Raw genomic sequence first — 23544 nt, 5'->3', positions numbered from 1 at the left:
CGACAAAAATTGGAAGTGTGTACGCAGCTTTAGAGTGAGTGAAGCAAAACCACTGATAATCCCAATTATTACATGTGAACAAGTGATGGTATATCATATATCTAATCAGTGATTTGTATATGTCAGGTTATTATCATGTAGCAGTATTTGACTGTGTGCCATTTGTAACTTTCTGAGGTGATAAAATGTTTTACTACCACAACGAAATAGCTGTCCCAGAACAGTGAATAATTAGTGATAATTTGTGTTTATCTGATAAATTACACTGGTCTGTTTCTTCTCATTTTATTGTTCCACAGGCTTGGGGCAAGACAATATTTAAAAAAAATTAAAATAAAAAAATTAATAAAAGTAAAAGTCAAATTAAAGGAGAAGAATTAGGAGAATAAAACCCCTTACTTCTGTGCTTTATGGCAGAGGTTTATACCTTTTGGACTGGATGGACCCTAATACAAATCTGTTTTTAAGATATGTTTGAAGTTTGCCTTTTATATTCTAGAACAGCAGCCTTGCCTTACATCTCTCAACTCAATTTCTATCAAAAGGAAATGAATCTATATTTTCAAATTTTAAACTGAATTTGTATAATTTGTTATACATATAAACTTGTAACATTTCCAGAAAACTATGGATAACCCCAAGAGACAAAACAGCAATAGCAGCATTCTTCCTAGTTGGCTTTATCTGGTTGGATGTTGTTCAGTCATAGACAAGGGTAAATCCTGGACCAAGTTGTATTGTTGAATACAATTGTTGCAGTGTAGCCTGTACAGTAAATTGATGGAGTAGATAAACTGGCTGTACTGTTTAGTAGGGCTCTGTCAACCTCAAGACTGGCTAAACACAATTACAAACATTTCAATAGGTGAATCAAAAAACATATATGTTTCAGCCTTAGGATGGAAAATACCAGACTTACCGGAAAATTACAGACTTACAGAAATACCAGAAAAATAATTGGGGAAGAAGCGGCTTGAGATATCCAGTACTTGCAATCCTTTATGGGTAAAAAACTCACTCTCAAATAAACTGATCATAAAAAATATGGTGCTGTCATTACTATCTTCTAAAGGTGCTAGATGACTGGCTGCTAGAAACCAAAATGCAATAAGATAACATAAAAAAACCTGGAGGTGAAAAGTTAGCCTTACCCCAGCTTCCTTACTGCCGGGGGATGATGTCGCCAACCCTCCTGAAAAACGCTGAGTACCCAGGATCTATTAATAAAACACTCTCTCTCAACATTCCCTGAAATCTTCCTGATGTCATCCTGTACCCAGTACTGTGGGAGAAGTCAGAGTATGTAATTCTACTTCTTAACTTGTTTTAGGAGCTGCAGTGTTTTAGCATGATGGAGGACCTGGATTACTTAGCAGACTTACTTAAAAGATCATTAAACAAGACCCCTATGGCTGCAGGTATTGTAAAGTAATTTATCCTCAAAAATCAATTTCTAACATCTAACACCTGCTGTTTGTTTTTATCAGAAGTCTGCCAGGAAAAATTTGTCTAAGCTCTCATGGATAGCAGCTCCAGAGTTTCTTACAACTTTTCAGATACAGGGCAGCCACTATATTTCATTAACAAATGAATGAGCTATCTGGTGGTTTTGATGGGTGGTCAATGGACCATTGCCAATGGCCCCATTCTTCTCTCTATGGGGAGCTGCGGGCCAGAGCTATAGTGTCCACCCAACGGCAATGGTTACCAGTGGTTGGCAGTTATAACCAATTCTCTTCCGACTGCTTCAGGAGAGAGGAGCTGCAATTCAATTACAAACCACAATGCCTTTAGCTACAGAGATCAATAAGGGATTGTTTTAAAATGTTTTATTGCTTGTTCTAAATATGTAAATAATTTTATGTGAATATTCTTAGCACAGGTGCACTTTAAATACTTTCTGAGTCAATGACCTGAAGCAATTATAAATTCTAGAAAAACTGTAGAATGTCACAAGTCTTGATTTGCACACCTGTTTTGGGTCAGTCAGTGTAGCAAAGTAAAAAAAGGTAAATGATCAAAATAATATTTGAGTGGCTAGCAATGTAAAATAAGAAAAAATATAGTTTTCACATTTCTCACATGACATAATTCTATTAAAGTTTATCTTTAGCCCAACCATGTCCTCAATTTTGTGAAATCATCCTTATTAGAGCAGAAAGTAATGGGAAATCGCCCAAATGGAGAATACTGTCCTAGTGTCAGTTATTTAGAGATTATATTCTCTGAGAATATAATGAGAGATTTCCTCTGTTGCGTCTTCAGGACAAGGAGGTAAATCAAGGTAAAATCTCTCCAAAGTGGCATGACACAAAAATAACAAAAAAAAAGAAATTAACCATAAATTAACCATTGCCTATTTAAAAAATAGCTCTAAATACACTTTTAAAAATATTTGTGTTAGTTAGTAAAGTACGACTTCTCGTAATACTGATAATAAAAGTAAAATCATCAGTTTCAATTACTAAACTTTAAGCTTTCACAGCCTATATACCACCTTTATGCTTCATGCAGAAAACGGTAAAAAATAGGCTGACGTGTTCCTATAAATATATATGACTGGACATAAAAGAAAAATGTAAGCAGTACCTTGACTGCTAACTAACCATAAATAATATGCAATATAATGCTATAATGTCTTTTTATTATGTTGTATGTATTTATGTAAATACATAATAAATTCCAGGTCAATGTATATTGATATAGTTGACAGACTTGATAGTTCCAAAGTACATTGTAATGTATCATAATATATTGCATAGCAGCTATAACAAATAAGTTCCAAGGTACACTAAAAATGCATCATAATAAATATAAATAATGGCAGTTCTAGAGGATCATAAAAAGAAAATTCTCAATATCATTTCCTGTTCTTGTCTGATTGTATATGAACATTAGGAAGTAACTTCGCAATTATGTTCATCCAGGAATGATTTAAGGGCTCTTCGCAATTATGAAGTGTGACCCCAAATGTGCAGCATTCCAGCTCCCTTCACTTCTGTTATTCTACTAATTTGGTCCATGGAGAACTTGGGGGCCCTGGGAAATTCCCAGTCCTCTCCCCCCTAAATTGTCCCTGTATCAGATCTGTCATCTAAATTCAGATGTGTGGACGTTATACCAGAATACATTCCTAGTACAGATATAAATGCATGAGAGTAATTCAGAACTCCAGGCAAACACCTGAATACATTGTTGACCTACATATGCAGAAAAATGATTTACCCATTCATATTGTATATACTACTATTCATTCATTCTTGCCATAGTGCAAAGCTAGGAGTACACCACTATTAGCTTTTGTAGCTATGTTGTTCCCTGTGTGGTCCCTTGGCCTCCAGACTGTTAAATGGATTTTTATGAATTTGTATACCAGCACTGCTGAGGTCCCCATTGTATCCACCCAGTGCCCCAACCACCCATCAACAGGTTAGATAGAAGGTGTGTCATTATAACAGAATCTGTCCCATGGCATATATCCTCAATTTATATACATGAGGGACATTATAGAACAATGCTCTAAAGGTAGATTTTAGGTAGGGCTACTTGTGTCATGCTGGCAAATAAGCAGAAGAATAACATCTACTTGTAGAATAAACAGAAAGTAAAACTTTGGTATTGATGAAGAATACTGAAAAAACTGATCTCCAGTACTAGCCACACTCTGCAGCATATATGTAATGCTTTGCTTTGACCATTGTTCTGTTTTAGCAATTGTAGATGATCTACTAGCTCATTAAAAGGTAGGGATATGAAATGTAAAAAACATATTCCTTTACTGAGAGTGATAAATGTTTATTGAAGGTACAGCGAAAGCCTAAATATAACCAGCTCAATATTGTTAGGAGCAGCATTTAAAGAGACACCAGTTTCCTATTCAATCTCTAACAGGGACAAATGAGAGGTGGAGAGTAGATTAACAATGATAATTATTGGTTATTGTCACATAATATAAGCAGTATTATAACTGACAATACAAATACCTCTAAATACTCTACAAACAAAGGGCATAATAACTGATAAACTTTCATGTGTAATCATATATAGGAATGAACCATAATTAAAAAATTAAGAATTGTGTAGCGTTGTAAATGAACTCATTTTGAAATGTACTTCACCACTGAATTAAAAATGTACCTGTGGATAGGTGGAATCACCTGTGGAATCACTAAAAAGTCCCCAGTGTCTGACTACTTATTCATTGTCATTTTAACAGGAATCTATTATCTTTATTACATTTTGTAATGATATTATATACCGATGGTGATTCTATAGCTGGGTGGCAAATTTTACTGCCAAGTTCCCCAGGAGAACAAATCAGTGCATCAGTGCATGAATTAAAATATATTCCAATGTATCTATTTTATGTATTACTGCTCTAAAGGTAATGTGTATATTTTATCAATAATAATAATATTAATAATCATAATAATAATAATAGACTTGTCCTGATTGATGACATTGGCAGCAGACAATTCTTATTTCATGATCTCTCATTTATAGGACCACCATATATACTGTGTACACATTTGTTTGTCCTGTTTGGTTGCTTTTCAGGCTTGCCAAGAACAACTTGAAACACAACACAATTTAGGAAAAAAAAGAGTGCACAGCTCTGTAAAGCCTTGTAGAATGTCACTTGAAAAAATTCCTAATGATTGTTTAAGTGACAGTTTTAGATATTGTCAGTGTACAAACAGGCTGCTTGGCTACTACTGTCCAGTACCCTTTCTGTTCTAAGGGAGGGTAAACAGGAACTGTAGGGGCTACAATATTTCGTTCAATCGTGTGACACTTGTAAAAAATCAACTTGTATATTCTTCATCAAGCAAACTGTTTTTTTTATTTTTTTTGTTCCGTGCTATTCATATGTCACTTTTAACATGTTAATGTCATTTCAGAAGTTATTTCAGCTTTCATCTAATGCTTGGTACTTCAGCCATGAAGGTCCTAATGCAGATATGTCTTACTGATGTGGCTTACTGATACACATTGCATTGTATTAGTAATCAGCATCAGGTAACCCATGTAGAGAAGTGCCATACTGCTATGGTGGGTGTGCATGCATGCATATAGGAAGTGTCTGCAAAAGGCTGCATATGATGGAAAGTGCTAATATGCTATAAAAGAATAAAAAAGCAAAACATGATTTTGTTAAAAAATGACATACAATTGATATATAATATATAATAATTGATATATACTGTCTGTATATATATATATATATATATATATATATATACATATATAATAGTACATTAAGAAACTACTACATCTTCAACAGTGTAAAGGCCACCAAAGAGTAAAGTGACAAATCTATATAATCTTTCAGTAATCCACACCACCTAATTATCTCAGATTTGGAGAGACTGTCCACTCTTTTAGAACCATGTCCCTCTATGCTCTTCAGTTGTCCCTCTCTTTCCATACATAATTAATATTTTACTAATAAAAAGTGTTATTTTGTGCTAACCCTTGCTCTAAAGCTCTAATCCAGATATATTTCTTGAGTATATATGTATCTTTACATACATTATATGCTATTTTGATAAGCTAATATAAAAGAAAAAGTTGCTGTAAAAAACTTGTCGGTTTAACCAAACATTTTTTGCATATTCTTTTTTCTATGGTCGAAAAATAAGGATATGCCAGTGGGATGTCATTCGCCTACATACTTTGAACTGAAAAGTGTCTCTATTCCTTATTTCCAAAAGTTGGAAGGTATGCCAATCTGTAAATAGTGATCTGATCAGCTCCTATGGTACTTTTCTCAGCATTCGTGGTCTTTGCAGTGCTACTTGTATTATGCTAAAACATAAAATGCAGCATCTTTCTCTATTACTATTATAGAAGAATAAATATTGTATGAAATGATTTTGTATTACTGTACGGAGGGACCTACTCTTAAATGTGGATGGTTGATTTGTATTTAAGGTACTTTGTTAATATTCTATATCAGATGTGTGTTCAGGGAATAGTACATGGGTTGCACTGAACAGCAGATCAGAAGCTCAATATCAAACTTTAAATAAATGACAGAGCCAAGGCACTAAAACAGTCCATAAACACAAGACAGCAGATGGATATTAGATGATTTGACTATTGGTAGATTACTATAAAAACGCATGCTGATGTTTTGTAAGTATACACAACACTGTGAATAGCACCCAGGCTCAGTGCTACAGCGGACAATAACACTGGCCAAACAATTCTAGCTTGTTAGAGCTGCTAAGATCTTCAAAGATGGTCTTATGCTGATATACCATGAACAGATACACAGACATTTTCTTTTACTGTCAAATTCATAGGTATTCATGGAAACTACAAATTTTTAATGTCAAACTTACTTTTAGTATGTAGCACCTGTCTGAAAGTAAATTTGAAGCATGCTCTAAACTGACATTTAAGTTAGAGTTGGATTGAAACATTGATTGGCCTCTTACATCTCTTGGGGGCTCCAACAGTAAGATCTCCCCTTCAGAGCTCCCAGCTCTGTCCCCTCCAGCCCCGCCATGGCTATTAGAGAGCCAAGTAAGGATGTCTTTAGTATTCCTCCTGCTGTATTATCTGTCTTCAAAAATAAATGAAAAGCAGCAAGAGAGACCTTTCCATAAAAAACCTTCTCATAATGGCAGGGCAGGGGGGGTGATCCAGTCTTTCAAGGGCACCAAGCTCGGAGATTTAGAAAAAGCCATTTCCATCCACCACAATTAAAAAAAACAAAGGGTGTCCAATTAAAGATTAATCTACCTACATATTCTATAACTATTTATAAAAATATGTGCGTAAAATAAAACACATTAGTTACATTACCAGTGCACAATCAGAAGACACATCAAAATGTACCTGTATGAGCTCCTTGTCATTATTTCTCTAGCATTTCAGAAGCACTTTCATGCTCAGTTCTTGGCCATAAATCTGTAAGGCTTTTTCCTTTTCATGTTGATCTTTTGCCATGTCTTTTATCATAGTACAATACAAGCCACTGTCTGCTGCTGTCTTCTGTAGAGTTTTCAGCAACAGAAATTCACATGCAAAGAAGAGTCTTCTCAGATCCAGATTGTGCAGCTGAATCCAGGTACATGAAATGTTTTGGATTGTTCCTCTAATTATTTATCTGGGAAAGCCTGTAAAGAAGGTAATAGCGTAGTTCACAGTAACAGGCTTTCTCTTTGTCGTTCTCCACCTGCTCTCTCTCTGCCTTTGTTCTTCTTGTCATAATGCCAGACACACAAGACTCACCAGCAGGTCATGAGGTGTACCTGTAGCAACCAGGAAGCATTCTCACCTTAAACAGATCAGTTGACTTATTTGCAAGATAAAGGTGATAAAGCAGCAGGAACTAGACAGGATGGACATATAGGAAAAAAGAGCTAGCTGGGGGTTTTTGTTTTTAAAATTCTTTTTTATTTTATTTTTGGAGAGCATTCACTTACATCCTGGTGCATTTTTCCTTCCCAGGGAATTTACAGGACCCATAAACCCAAAATAAGGGCTAGTTTATATAAAAGTGCTAATAATAGTTTTAAGGGTTATGTACTGCAAGGTTTTAGGAGATCCTCACAGCTGAACATACGTTAGATGCAGCAGTGAAAGTTTGCTTACGCCAATGATTTTAGGCAATGCCGCTATATGTAACAGTATTAAAGCCTACAGTATAGTAGAAGAATGCTGTGACAAAAGCTGGCCATAGATAGACGTTTTTGGAACAACGAGAAAAGAGAAAGGGAAAAAAAGGGCAACCACCAAACAAAAAAAGAGAAGAGAAGCCAATAAAGGCTGGAAGAGAACCACTAAAACCACTAAATACTAAAAATATTTCTTTGCTCTGGCTGCCCAGCCTCTTTTGGGAGCATCAAGGCCAAAGCCTTTTATGACTTTCAGTTGATTAGGAAATACATGTGCCCTAGCGATTATGATTTTAAGACATTAACAGTGGTTACTATACAATGCACATCTAGAACTGTGTGCTCAGGGTTTGTTTAGTAAATCACCTCCCCTGTCATGATCGTCACAGCAGTTAAGACTGAGCGGGAGAGCAGAGCCTTCTGGGATACATACGTCATCGAGGCTCCTGGCTGCTCCTTCTGTGCATCTCCATTCTCTGCGTTTTCCTTCAATAGGGGGCAAGAGATGTTCTTTTTTTTCCCTTTACAGCAGGCTACATCTTCTGATCAGGCACCTGCACAGTGAAATCGAGTGAAATAGCAAGAAGAAGGAAGAATGGCGGTGCCTGTCACTTCCTCAACATCGGGATGAAGAAGAATTCCAGGACTGTGCGGGACCTGATCGAGTGGGTTGCTAGAGATTTGTCAAACTGTGGTTTATTAATCTCTCATTTCATGATGTCTGCATAGTTCTGGAGCCAACACCACTTGGCAGACCCTGGTGCCTGACTCTAATAATGTTTTTAGTTGTCTACAAATGTGACATTATAGCCATCACTGTAGGGGTACATTTTTCTACTGGACGACATTTTCAGAGGCTTTTTTCCAAATGACCCCCAAAATATCAATTTTATTAGGGTCCGGTTAGACCTGAAAAATTCTTCAAGAGTTCCTTAGGGGTAAAATGGTTGAGAAAGACTAGTCTATTAGAAATTTGTTTAAATTTTTCTAATACTAATGGAAACTAATGGAACTAACTAATGAAAACTAATGGAAAATCAAAACACAACATGTTCAAACTATGCTCATCAAATCTACCCAAAAGTTATCCAGTTTATTGTGAATATTAAAACACATATCCCAATATTACCTCTTCCCTCAATCAACAGTTATCCGATGCCACATCCCTAATTGAAACTATTAAAAAAAGAAAGCCAGACTTTGGGACTATAAAGACATCTCTAGCCAGAGACCTTTTGTCTAACCAGAGATCCCTGGCTGGATTAAGGGTTTTCTTATTGTATGGTGGATCTTGCCTTGTTGATTGAATTTTGTTGGTCAATGTGGATGTGCAGACATCGTTAGCAATAATTTGAGCAACTATACATATACTAATTCTACTTTTTTTCAGTTTAGGAATTAAAGCTAATTATTGGCAGGGATTTGATGCAGTTCCCCTCTGCTTGAAGGGCCTAACCTTTCCTACAGTCTGCTGTGGGGTTTTTAGTCCTTCCAAATTTCATACATACCATAGATGTCTCCTTTTTCTCGATGAAGCAAACCTTGTTCCACAAAACACGTAGAACATATGTGTGAGACTACACATCATATGCATTTGTAATGTGATTTCATAATTGTTTTAATTTGATTTTATTTGGAACAAATAAAAAGTTTTCTATGTTTTTAATAATGACAAATTATGTGTAAGTTTTTTTGTGATTAGTAATGCCTTTAAAGTCCCAAGGTCTGGTTTTATTTTTTTTGGAATTTTAGAACACAGCCAACTTTAGCACACAGAACAGTTTGTAGTGATTGGCCCATAACTAGTCTACTTGTAAGTGGTTGCAGGCATTTATTGTGCACAGATATTTTCTAAGTTACTTATTCAATCACAGCTCACACCTTCAGTCTCATCTGGAATGTCCTGCAGCCATCAGCTTTTTGAAAAATCCTCTGACCTAACAGATCACCAGTACATCACAGATCCTTCTGTATGTGTATCATTAGACATACCTAGAAACACAAACAGTTTTTTAACAATTGTTTTTAAAAATTAGAGTAAGAGCATGTGAAAACAGTTCTTGTAATAAATGACAATCAGATGCATAAACTTTGGGATGCCTTTTTGTATCCCCCAGCATGCAGGCTATACACAGTCTGTCCACCTGAGCCAATTGGCCTCAGGCTGCCTGGACCCCAAAAGAATGCAGCAAATCTGCAGCAACACACAGCAATTTCAATGTGACGTTGAGGTACATGATGCCAAATACCCTCCAAATTTGGCATCACATATTTTATTCTTCCACATATGGAAAATGTTATCACCAATAAATTGCATTAGAGTAACATTACACCTTTACATAGGCTGTCTGTATTAGCAGTACTCAATGTTATTATTATAGGAGATCTCATATTTTTCACCAAGCAAACTGTGAAGACAAACGAAGAACATGAATTGCTGAGAAGCTGCCCATAACTTAATCATACTTAACTGTAATAAATACTAGAAAATAGTTTCCCAACCTATAATCAGTTTAATGTTTACAATTGTTGTTAGGTGCTGCTGTATTCTAGTACATTACTTACGTTAAATGTGTTTACCATTCTTGTATGATTGCATATAATGCTACTTATAATGTTTTTATATCAAATTACGAAAAACAATGTTAGCTTCTGTTTAAATACCAAAGTCAAGAAATTGGAGACAGACGGCAATTAGTGAAACAGTATGAACAGTGGAGCAAGTTGACAAAACTGTTTTGGGTTACATGAAAACAACAATGGGCAATTTGTTAATTTACGGGTCTCTCAATTGTTTCCCCCAAAATATTATCATACAATGTATTTTTCAGTTTTAATTTAACGAATCGAAGATAAACAATTATATAATTTCCATTGTCCACACAGTGGGAACTTTTACCCATATTGGTCAAAAGATGTTTGCAGCCGTATTAAGGTGCGTACACACTTCCAATTTTTATCGTTCCAATCGAACGACGAACGATCGATTGGGCAAAAAATCGTTCGTAAAAAAGTAACCAACGACGCCGACGAACGAGGAAAGTCGCTGGAAACGAACGACCGGACCGACGGATCGGATTGGACGACGATCGTTGACCATCGTTCGTGTGTACGGTCGTTCGTTGATCGTCCATGTTCAGAGCATGCGTGATGAACGAACGTCCGTTCACTTTCCTGTCGTGCACGTAGTTCCTCTATCGCTCAAACGATCGTATCTATTGTGTGTACAATATCTACGAACGATCGTGTCGTTAACTCTATGTGCAGGATCGGTGCTATACGATCGTTCATATATATCGTGCATGAACGTTCGTCGTTCGTTTTCCAACGATAATAATTGGAAGTGTGTATGTAGCTTTACTCATACACCACTAGCCTCCTTAAAATCAATTTGGTTAAAGATATTGGAAGTGTTCAGCAAGGGAAGAGAGGAGATAATGAACAACTGGTTCTTGTTTAATGAACTAAAGTTCAATGGGCTGTCAATGAAAAAATTACTTGAAAAAAAAATTGCCACACATTCACTACAAGCATTGATAAATGAAAAAGAAATCTTCAGTTTAGAAAATAATATTCACTTTACGTTAATGGATGACAGCACATATAAAGTCATTGGGGAATCTGTTTTTACTGTCTTTTTGCTCAGGCCGAACCCTCTATTTTAGTAAACAAGAGTAGCAGCTTCTGACTCTATTGTTCCTTGCATATCCATGCAACAAACAGAATCTTTCTCCTTCTAATATTTTTATATTTCTTGGTCTTTACATTGAACATTTACATTTTCTTAAATCATTGTACTACTTATTATTATTATCACTATTAATATCTTCTTCAGGCATTCCCTATTTTCCTCACACACAGGTAAACCCAGTACGTCAATGGTTTACTGAGGGATTTAATTTGGGGTAGTAAACACTCCAGGATCTGGTAATTCATTCTCCATCAATCAGTGTGAAATGGAGGCCTCAATCTACCAAATATCGCACTATACAATGAGGCATCACTACTACGTATCCTTAAGGATTGGCTCCATGGCACCTCTATATACACCAATTTAAACATAGACTTTGCACTTAGTGCCCCCTTACATCCTATTTTTCTATTACATCTCCACAATGAGCTTTTACCTGGCACTGTTGAACACAACCCGCTACTACGGTATCTTCACAATAGAACCTCTGGCACACCCTTCGCAACAGAGCACTCCTCAATGTCCTGCTTCTCTTTTTCTCCCTCCGTGGGGGAATTCTGATTTCACTCCTGGACCTACTTACGATTTTTTGGGCTTGGACAGACATTGGTCCATTCTCAGTTTGATCACTACTAAACCCTAAAACACACAAGCCTTATTCTATTACGGAACTACAATCAGATAATCCAAAAAACGCACATAATTTGTTTGCTCTCTTCCAGTCCCACAACTACAGTTCCTCAATCACTCATTCCCTTTTGGCCACAGACTGGAATAATCCCTTAGACACCATGCTATTAGGTCCCCCATCCCTCTCCAAAGCAATTTCCAAATTCTATAGATTCCTCAAGGAAGATCTAGATTACAACACATTGACCAAGGGCCTGGTCACCTGGCGACAACATTTTCCTAACCTAGATATATCATCCGTGCTGCAAGTGTTAAGAGTGCCCTGGAAAGGCGTGCAATCTGTACAATACTGAGAGATGTTTTTTAAATTATTTTACAGAGAATTTATTTCCCCATCACAAGCACACCGCATCAGAATCCAATAAATGTCATAAATTCAGTGCAGATCATCCAGATCTCTATCATAACTTTTGGAACTGCCCCTCACTCAAATGTTTTTGGAGACATAGTACCCGATATATCCAAACACATTTGATCAACTATTGCCCTTTACTTCCCTTAGGCCAATATTTGGCATGATGAGTAGAGACGGTATTGGCTACTCCCGGGGTGCCAAACGGCTACTGCTCCTTTTATCTGCAGTGGGTAGAAAGTCCATTCTCCACTGTTGGATTTCAACTTTGGGTTGAGGCCTCCTACTCCAAAGAAACTAAAACCTCCCAATTTTTTGACACATGGGGGATTTTCATTGAAACTCTGGACATAACCACTAAAACTCAACTCTTTAAGTGTTTCAATCAAACTGCCTTGTACTACATCAGAACCTTAAATGGTGACCCCCCCCCCCCCCCCATTACACTCCCCATTTAAAGTGTCACAAACAAAATTTTACACCAACCTCTAGGCCCACCAAAATAAGAGCAAAATCTCTCTCTCCCCTATAGGGTTTCCTGGACCACATCTATCCATGAAAGTGTGCAATAATGGTGAACATTAGATTAACTCTGACATCGCAATACCAATTTATTTATATTGTTCTTTTTTTTTTCTTTTTCTTGCTTTATTGTTCACTAACTGCAATAATAATATGTACAATTACTCATTCTGTATACCCAAACGCATTGTTAACTTGTTTGTTTCAATCTGTAACACATATATTGATTCCTCATATTAGTGTAACTACATTGTTTGTCCTAAATACTGGTGTAAAAATAAGTTAATAAAAACCCATATCGTAATGCTTCAGACTCTTACTGCCTGTCAAATGGGTCCAATGTTCATTTTTTTGCAAGCAATTTTTGGTTGCAAATACCACTAGTGTAAACATGCCCTAACGGTTGTATGAGATTTAGTGTTGGGGCGTACATATACTTTTCTTGAGTTTTGCACAGATCATATATTCTGCATAGTAGAATTACTTTGCTAATCATCAAAGCTCTCTGTAAATGACCAAACACACAATCTATAATAAACACTTTTGATTCCCAAGACATTTTTACATCATCTGAAATAGAAAATGTTTGCATCATTGGCATTTAATGCTTCATTTTTTATACTATTTAAAAGCAACAAAGCAATGTATCCTGGAGCAAGAACATGTCATGTCTTTTCAATAATTGTCTTGGTTCAATGAACACTTTTTCCTCATAAATGCCAAAGAAATGCGGAATGCTTTAAATACATCCCTTACACCTGCTTTTCAGGTGACCCAGGTGAGGAGGTGGAGAAAAATGATGTTAAACCTGTCAGCTCAGTATAATGCTTCTGGTATTAGCTAAACCACTAAACTCTAACCCGTCCCTAAGCTTTCAATACAATTTAAAATGATTAAAGTGCACATGTCTTTAAAAATTAAAGTTACATCGTTGGCTTTCTTATGAATACACTTGTCTCTTTGTATCCAGATTCAGTGCTACTGAGTCCCTGACCTGGGACAGGCACTAGTCAATTGAAAGTAACAGAAAAGGTGAAAATTGTTGTTGCTTGTGCCAGGATGGCAAGTCAGATAATGTTAAAGCCAAAGCATCAGCATGGCAGCCAGAAAAAGAAAACAACTCCTAAGAGAAACATTATGGCTGCCATTGCTGACTGTTCATTCAGCAAATGCTTTCCTGGCTGTCAAGCTGACCCAGGCTTGCTTTAATATTGAGTTACTGAACAAGAACCAATAGGAGTTTGGATTTTACTTTGACTTTATGATCTTCACATTTGTTCTTGGTCTCTTCTTCAAAAAATACTGAAGCCAAACTAGGATTTACAGAAGGTGTGTCCCCACAGCTGGTCACTCCTGTTCCTGGGAACAGGCTCGGCAGAGAGCCCAGCAGCTTGAATATTACTATTATCATTTTGTATTTATATAGCATGTTACAAAAAGCAAAAACCGTCCCTCAAATGGGGTCACAGTCTAATGTTGCTACCATAGACATATGGTATTACCACATTGTAACAAAATGGATATATTGGTGGCGCTACAAGTGCCAGGAAGGGTTATAAGAAGGACACAAAACACTCAGGCATTGCTTAATTAAAAGTTAGTACTTATCTTTATTGGATGTGTACAATGGTCCAAAACACCAACAGTTCCATCAGCAAGATCATATGACTCGGTTTACCCCAGGGAGGGCCTATTTTCATTTCATGTAACTAAGAAGAGTCAGGCAGGGAGAAACTGACATTCATTTATGCCTATCCATAAAATGTCAGTGTCAGCACTCAATTCTGTGATACTTGGAGTTAACAAATATACACCGTTCCTAATCAATCAAATCGTTACATGACCATTGCTAGCTCATTTTGACCAAACTTCCTTGGTTCATTTGGACTTTGAAGAGTTGAAGGTAAGACAAGGTCTGTATAAAAATAATATTATTAACTGCACAGACAGTGTCAGGTCTTCTTTCTTACTAGCCCGCATTTACTTATTACAGGAAGTACTGGAAGCTGCTGCACCTCTGCATCAGTTCTTGGTTTTCCACAAAAGAGTCTGATGTGGAACATTACAATTGTACTATATATGGGAAGGGGCAGCAACATATCATAAATACAAAAGCAAATTATTGCATGTTTTTAAAGCATTTTGGTCCATGAATACCGTTTCTTTACCTCTCATTACCAGTATATTTACACCCCAGAGACCAAGCCAAGCACAGGTGTACAGGGGAATTAACAATCTCAGACCAGATGCAGCATTGGCGAAGAGTACAATAGATGCTGGAGGGCAAACAGGAATATATATGTTTGTGTCATTTGTATGCTGTAATCTTTGATGCACTTGTGACTCACATGGAATATCACTGGGGGGTATATAGAACAATATTTCATTTTAAATATTTAATACATTCTGCAGGTGCTGACCACATATGAGGTTACATAGTGATTAGCCATGCTTTTTTTTATTTTTCTTGTGACTTGTTTATATACGTATATAATATTTGCATAGGGTGTACTCGCCTGAACATTAGCATAGTTCAGTGGGAATAAGCTTATCAAAATGTACAACAAATAGGCTGACCCCCAAAATTGCTCAAAGAACCAAATCAGTCATACAGGCAAATCTATATGGGATTCACTAGGTGAAAATGTTGTCTTAGCTTCCCTGATGGGTGAGCTGACCAATCCTCACTGATACAACACTACCGCATTATTCTGGTCTATAAACAAGAAAAGAAAGCTAATTCCAAAGTATACTAGGGAACATGGTGAAAAAAATGCTGTTCAATGATCCAGTGATTAATAAATGAAAAATTCCTCAGTGTGTGACTATTGATAATGTTACAAAAAGTAATTAATTTGCCCTCAGGTGCTATTGGGCTTGTGATCATCGGGTATAGCACAGAAAATGGTAAGACGTGACACGGACTGAAAACAAAGTGAGGAAGCAATTATGAAAAGTTTCAGTTGATACTGTCTACTTCTTTAAATGGTGGAAATAAAGCAGGTAATTAATGATTAATAAAGATTAGCTTATAGTATTCAATAAAATCCTCCAAACACAGTGCCAACAAATGTTTCATACAACCTCTTTTTTTAGGGAAATGATGATCCCCTAAGGATTGGAGCTACATAAATATATATGATTTATAGTTTTATCTGTTAAACTCTGAACTCTATGAGGAAATAGACCAGCAGCAGATCTGTAAGAGGTGAAAATGTTCAGTTGATAGGCAGGAAAATCATCTATGTGTATAAATAGGCCAAGCATTCTGCTTAAAATAGAACAGAATAGTTTTTTCCTAAAATAATTATTTGACTGAAAAGTGGACTGGAGAGTATCATCATTCACACCCAGTACCCCCATGGCAGTTTCGGTCTTTGGTTTTGACATTGGGATCCTGTGATTACGGCTGTACTAGTTGATGACCAGTCATTAGTGTAGAATTAATGTCCAAGTGTACATTTCAGTTATCAGATTCTGCAGAATGAGCTGGTGAGTTTCTGCAGATGCAATGGAATATGGTTCCTATAAACCATAATGCTAGGCTTTTTCTAACTCAATCGGACTGCTAAGGCTTTATGTCTGAAATAGGCCGGGCACTGTGTAAATATGTATACGCTTATACAGCACAGATATCAAATCTTAGCCCTGCCCAGATTAGTCTCAAATAGAAAAGAGCAAAGTGCTCAGTCACAGAGAGCCATGGGAGGACTCTGTTTATCTGAGGAGTTAGCATTATACAGAAAAAGACAAATATTATCCTATAGCATGTACAAATAGCTCAAGTGAATGCTGATACATTGCAAGTCACCAGATGGGTGTAGCCCAAACACGTTCTATTAATACTATTGGTGATAGGTAATTTGCTTTCTTTATTTATTCATATGCATTTTACAGTTACTTTTTTAATGTAAAACCACCCCCTGTAAGCCGTAGGTATATTTGGTTCTCCATACCAGTGGTGATCTACATTGTGACTTGACCCAACAATACACAAACACACCAATGACTATAAGTAAGCTTTATGTAAACAGAAATAAACCCTGTGGAAAAATATTGGTAAATACACTTACAGTAGAAAAGGCAAACAGTGCAATCACAGCAGAATATTTCAGTGGAATAATAAAATAGTAAGGGCTGATGTTAATTCGATTTGTCACTAGTGATATTTGGGCCTTGCTTCCAAAATATATTGGGGCTGATATACTAAAGAAGTTTAGGTTGTTCACTTTCCAAGCTGAATTATCACCTTGCAAGGAATATTTCCCTTAGCTTTATAAATGTTGTGAAAATATATTTTCGCAGAGCCCTTGATCCCTCTGCAATCCATTTCCAGTCAGTCCTGCGCTGACCTGGATTTTTTCTTATTTCCAACATAGAAGAACCAAAAGTATTTTAAAAAAGACTTTTTTTTGATTACAGGAAAAGATTAGCCACCCTTTTATTAATTTTAAAAATGCCATAATAGTTCAGATTTAGGAGAAAATAAATGGGCTCAAGTGATCAAAATCAAATGAGTAGCAGGGGAAGATAGCAGTAATTCCAAAGGAACAGGAACAGGTCAGTACATCCTTCACATTACACTATAGCATCACAAATAAACTTTGTCCGTTTTCATCATGAGACATATTTAAGGAAAAGTTTCTATCTGATCCAGTATATCTTTATATTATATTTCTATTTCCACCACCATATTGGTTTTCACTATTGTACTGCAGTCAACTCCAAATTCCCACCATGGCACCACAATCAGCTTCTTTCAACTCACTCCATTGCACTAAATGGATTAGCTATAGTTAAATATATTCACCTGCATTAACTCACCTAAACCCTGTTACCTATGATGTTTGCTCTTCTACTTCCAGTAATATTTCTGTCTGCGATGTAATGTTATTAGATCCTCCTTAACTTTCATCCCTGTATATATAAATGAATATGTAAATAATGACTATATGATTATCATATATACTAGATGAAAACCATACCTAGCAGAATGCTGGTCATGGATTACACGTAGCTATATAGTTAAACAAATTGTTGATTTCCTGTTTATTCAATGTATATTTTCTTCTATATATTAGGCTAGTATATGCTAAAACCTTAAATCTTATTTGTTTCAAAAACCTTAACTAAAGTCCAGGAAAACATACAGGTATATAGTTATACAACTGAAAAGTATTGGACACATGTGAACTGTTTTACCTGACATGATTTGCAGTCATCTTCCATGATCCAGGCAGCTGCAAGGCCAGGGTGGTGACCTTGTTTAATACATTTAGGCAACACAGTTTGGTCATTTTGGTTAATTCATTTTTGGGCAGCTAAAGGGTACCAGCATACCACTGTGACCATTTTCTGCTTTCTCCTTCTACAAAAAGATTTCACAAACCTTGCAGTATATACCAGGCAGCCCGGACAGGAATCTAATGTAATGGGTTCTATTAAAAGAGAACGTGCAATACTGGTGAAATACCAAACATAAATAACATTGAAACAAATCCGAACACCACAAACAAAGGCAAACTAACCGATCACCTCTACCTCCAAGGAGCATCAATGCCTATTAATGATTCCTCTCCCCCATCTGGAGTCATCTTTCTCACCCTGACCACCAACACCCCCAGTCTTATTTATCATTGACTATCGATATTACTATTACTATTGACTCCAAACACCTTCCTGCTAGCTATTTTTCCTACCGCTAGCTACAAATGCATTTGCATTTTTTCCCTCTATCTAATCTTAGACACCAGCCAATAGTTATGGAGTATTTTGTGGGTACAAGAATTGCTGCCTATATGTGCTGATTGTACAGTAAGTTGGCTTAGACTTTATTTACCGATGTCCCTATATTCCATGCCCAATATTCAGCACAATGTGACCAAACCTTTTCACCACATCGCATTCCTCAGTATGCCATGGGATTTCTTTCTTACCAGGTTGTCCATTTTCCCAGCTTTCAATGCTAGAGGTAAAGCACCACATGATGTTCCCAAGACCTAAAATCCCATCCTTCAATTAAATAACCATTTTTTAAATCAGGTAGAAGCAGGAGGGGCCTAGCTTTCTCAAAATACTACTCTTTGAAACCAAATAGGTTTCATGTTTATGATAAAAAAGAATGAAAAGCATTGAGTGAAGTTTAGTACCCAAGCACTGCACAGTCCAAATACTGTAAAATGAATAGTGACTGCACTGATGGTGCAGGGCCATTGCAATAAAGTATATCTGCCTCAATTCATCTAAACTTCATTGCCCAAATATGTCAGCATACCTTTCAGGTCAAGTTTTATTAGCTGTTTATGTTTATTGTTTCAGTGTTATATTGATGTTTCACAGATGCAAGGTGTTCAAATGCATTATTGCAAGGAGTATGACATGAATCATCGGTAAACAGAAGATTTATTTTGAATGGGATTGTTTGTACTGGTAAATATGAAACTTTGAAACTATTATGGGTTTGGGTCAATTGTATCTATTTTTTTTTTTTTGATGTAATTGAAAGGTAAACTTTTGTTTTCATCTACTTTGGTTACAAATAAAGTTAAAATTCAGCAATAGATTACTAAAACATGGGGTAGAGTGCCATCTGCTGGCCGGATAGGCGCAATGCACACAATATAAATATTTAAAGTGGATTTAAGACCACATTTTTACATTGGATTGTACTCCCCAAAATATTCCCCCAAACAAACTTTAAAAACCAATTACTTTCTACTATAATTACTATATCCACAGCTCACAGTTTATTAATGTAGTGATCACGGTGAATCGGGCCTTTCTCGATTACCAAAAATGTAAGCGAGAATGGCCTAGTTCGCCGAGAGGTCGAGCTCTGGCCGAACAGGAGGATTTCCAGGGCTGCATCATGCCTGTATTGCCAATGAACCTCTAGTGCCCCAGGGATCACACACTCTTCTCAAATAATGCAGCCACAGATGAGATGCCCAGCAAAGGAGAACCTCCTGACATTATAATATAAGTATCTCTTACAAATGATACATTTGTATCTGTAATCTGTAATCATTTGTAAGAGATACTTGTATTACAATGTCAGGAGGTTCTCCTTTGCCGGGCATCTTCTCAATGATTGCAGCTGTGGCTGCATTCATTGAGAAGAGTGTGCGATCCCCTGGGCACTAGAGGTTAATTAACCTCTAGTGCCCAGGGATCGTGTGAACAGGAGGATTTCCAGGGTTGCATCATGCAGTAGGAAGAATGTCATCCTTACAGATAGCCAAAAAGATCATTGGTGTCTGTTAAATTGACCTGAATGGTAGGTGCAAATTGCTTATTGCCCATGGAACTCCTAGCAACCTCTGGAGAAACCCTGCTTTAGAAACACTGTGTTAGAAAAATACTTACGTGTATGAATAATGTTTTCCAAGGTGAAAGCAAATGTAAGCCATAACAATTAGTCTCTTTCAGTTGCTCCTTATGGTTTGTTAAAAAAAACACTGAAATGTTTGAATAAATCAGTTTAATATGTGCAAGCAAATGCCAGTTGCACCTTTTAGAATCTATTGCTGTCCTGTGTATTCTGCACTATTACCAGTCTTATCTTCTTGCCCCTTTCTGTGAACTACAGAACACTGTCCTATGATATGGAAGTGACAAAGGGATGTCCTGTAATCCTAGCAAAGTATAAAGAAAACAAAAAAAAAAAAATAAGAAAACAAATGCAACAAGATGGGTTGAAATTTATATTGTTGTTGGTCCTTGCTCCAGGCCTATCATACAATCTAAGAACACCTATGATGAAAGCAAGTGTTGAGGACTGGCCACAATTTACTAGAAATGAGTATGGAAGAATACATTCCTGAGCTGTAGTAATATACTCACAGTTTATAATTATAAAATAAATGGTACCCTTTGTATTGAAGAGCAGGCTCTGTGCTTTACTGGAATGTATATGTCTAGGCTTAAAAGGATCTCCTGCAGGAACTTCCTTTCCCCCCTTTCCTTGATGATTACTGGGACTATTGAACACGGTATACTTCTAGTAGCTTGTATGTTTCTTAGCCAGTGGCAGGGATAAGATCTGAGATATATGTGCAAACAGCTAAGAGCATGAAGAAACATCTGATGGCAGTATGATTCGCATGATGTAGATGATGATCCTGGATGATACTGCCTTCCTTCTGGTATGGGAAAAAGCAGTGTCAGGAAGAGTTTGGGGTTTTGAGAGTTAACGCAGAATGAAACTTTCAAAATAAAAGCAGGCAGAGGGGAAAAGCTATGTATTTTCCTGTTGCACTTTTTAAGTACACTTACCTCTCCTTGCTTGTCACGAAACATTACTGAAAAGTGTACATTACAGAAAGATTGCAAACAGGCATGTCTCTTCTCCAATAGAGGCCCACCTGTTCTCTTTTTTATATTTAGGAACTATATATAACTTATATTATATATAGAGCCTCTTTTATACATACCTGCATGTGTTACACATTGCCTAGCATGTATGTATTTATTAACTATTTATATATGATACCAGATTTGAATCATACAATAAAGTAAAATGAAACCTTTCAATAAGATTAAAGTATATTAAATCATCAGGGACTTCCTTCTTTATTTCTTCTAAATATTTACTTTCCTTTTTTTCAGTAATTAACCATTCATGGCACTGTGATTGCTGGATCTCAATTCTGCCATTGAAGGATGTAGCAAGGCCAGCATGAATGGCAGCAGCTGTGCAGGGATTCCTGACCCTGGATAATGTCCGCTTGTATTGCAATGTTACAGTTCTGCACCTCCATAGACTGATAGTAAACGCAGTTGTCACCCTTGGAAAAGTTGAGGATTAAAGTTCAGGTAGAGCCATTCTAATCAGTAAAATCCTAAAGCCCCTTTGGCACAGAATACATGATGCATAAACTTGGAGGTTGGAGGAGGACAGAGATCAAAAAATAGAATGAGAAAAGTAAAAACAATATTTCAGGGGGAATAAATTGCTATTTTTATGACACTGCTGTAGCAACCAAATGTCATCTAGATTTAGATCTACTTTAAGTACAATTTTTTTTTGTATTACCTTACCATCACGAGGGGCAAATATTGTGCAATGAAAGCATGTGTTTGTATTTCTGTATTCCTGTGTAAATCATTTCACAATCATAGGCAGCTGTTTACCTGGTTCTGTAAAGTGTATAGAACACTGATGTCTTTATAGTTTTAACGGTGTCATATTTACTTCTCTAAAAGGAATCAGGAAGGTTTTTTTTTATTATTACAAAACATATTCCAAAGAAAAAGTAAGAAACGAAACTTAAACATAATGAAAACTATGAGATTGCATTATCGATATGTTACTGCAAAAACATTTCTGGGAAATTAGTTTAAAAATGTCCTAATCATGCAGTATGATCACAAAACAGAGTTTACATGTATTATTTTATATGTAATACTAATAAACAATAAAGGAAGCTAATTGTCTAATAAAGAAGAACTAAACCTCCATCTACTTGCTAATTCTTCAGCACTGACAATTTAACTGTTTTTTTTTTTCAGGTTCAGGTTGAGTTCAGGAACAGAAACATGGCCCGGAGCAATTAATATAAGAAATAAGTGCAGGGCCACATGAGAGGGGGGGGGGGGGGGGGCCAGGAGAGAAAGGGTTAAGGATGAGGAGATGGTGGGTTGTTATGGGGTGGAGTTAAGTGATTAGGAGGGTCAAGGGCCAGTGATATAAAGGAATAGGGGTGGGAGGGCAGAGGTCAGAAATCCTTGGAAATCAAGCGGGCAAAGTTATCCAGCCCACCGTCCCCTTATATTCGGTGGATTCATGGATTGTTGGTGATTGTCATGGCAGCTGGGAGGTTTTTGTGGGTCCTTGAGAGTGGGGTGCATACAATGCAGTGGGGGTGGGGAACTGATCAAGGTATGGAGTTCCGGTTTTGTTGGGCCTCATGGGACACTGGGTTATAGTGAGGCCCGTGGGATCTGGGGGATAGTCCCAGGGCCAGTGTGGTAGCGGTGGGGGCCGCTATGGTGGAAATATCCAAGTAAATGATAGTGACGTAGCGGTACTGTAATGGACCTTCAAAACCTGGTAAAAAACTGTGAACTGTTGAATGTATTGGTTAGTTTGACATTGTTTTTTGCAATAAAGGAAAGAAGTTAAAGAATGTTTTCTTCACATGGTAATAAAAGGCTGCTATGGCCAGTTTTACCCAAGAAGACAGGTCTACGTGTGGTTATGCGAGGGGGTTTGAAGGGGTATTGGGACGGTCTCTTGGGACTGGCTGGACGAAGTTAGACGGACTGCATCCCCATTTACACTTGTCATGACATAACTCCCCCCGTATGTGCACGTGACCATGTACATTCACAGCTCAGTGTACATTCTGCAAAGAACCGTGAAAAACTCACGTCATTATTGAAGAGGGGACATTGCATTTTAAGATTTGAGGACTGTTAATGTTTAATTAAATACTTCATGATTTAGTGCTACTTTTCCCATCCTTAAAAAAATTTTTTTTCCACTTTTTCATCCTGACACCAATAAAGGGACATTATTCCTCTCTCACAACAATAATGGGGCACTTTTCCTCCCTCTGAGACCAATGATGGGGTGCTTTTCTCCCTCTCACACCAATGATTGGGTAAAATTTTTCTCTTTGGCACCAATGATGGGGTACTATTTCCCCATCTGACACCAA

At 36.9% G+C, this 23544-nt stretch overlaps 1 protein-coding gene across 1 annotated transcript in view; it reads right to left on the bottom strand.

Moving 5' to 3' along the window:
• The window catches only part of FAM83E (family with sequence similarity 83 member E), a 34148-nt gene extending 26960 nt beyond the window's left edge, over positions 1–7188 (bottom strand). The window contains exon 1 of the mRNA XM_072427275.1: positions 6847–7188. The gene's annotated coding sequence lies outside the window, so the exon portion shown is untranslated. The remainder of the gene's footprint in view (positions 1–6846) is intronic.
• Between the last annotated feature and the right edge of the window lie 16356 nt (positions 7189–23544).

This window comes from Pyxicephalus adspersus, chromosome 11 (assembly GCF_032062135.1).
Source record: "Pyxicephalus adspersus chromosome 11, UCB_Pads_2.0, whole genome shotgun sequence".
Lineage (NCBI taxonomy): Eukaryota > Metazoa > Chordata > Amphibia > Anura > Pyxicephalidae > Pyxicephalus > Pyxicephalus adspersus.
This window is presented reverse-complemented; position numbering and strand designations above follow the sequence as displayed.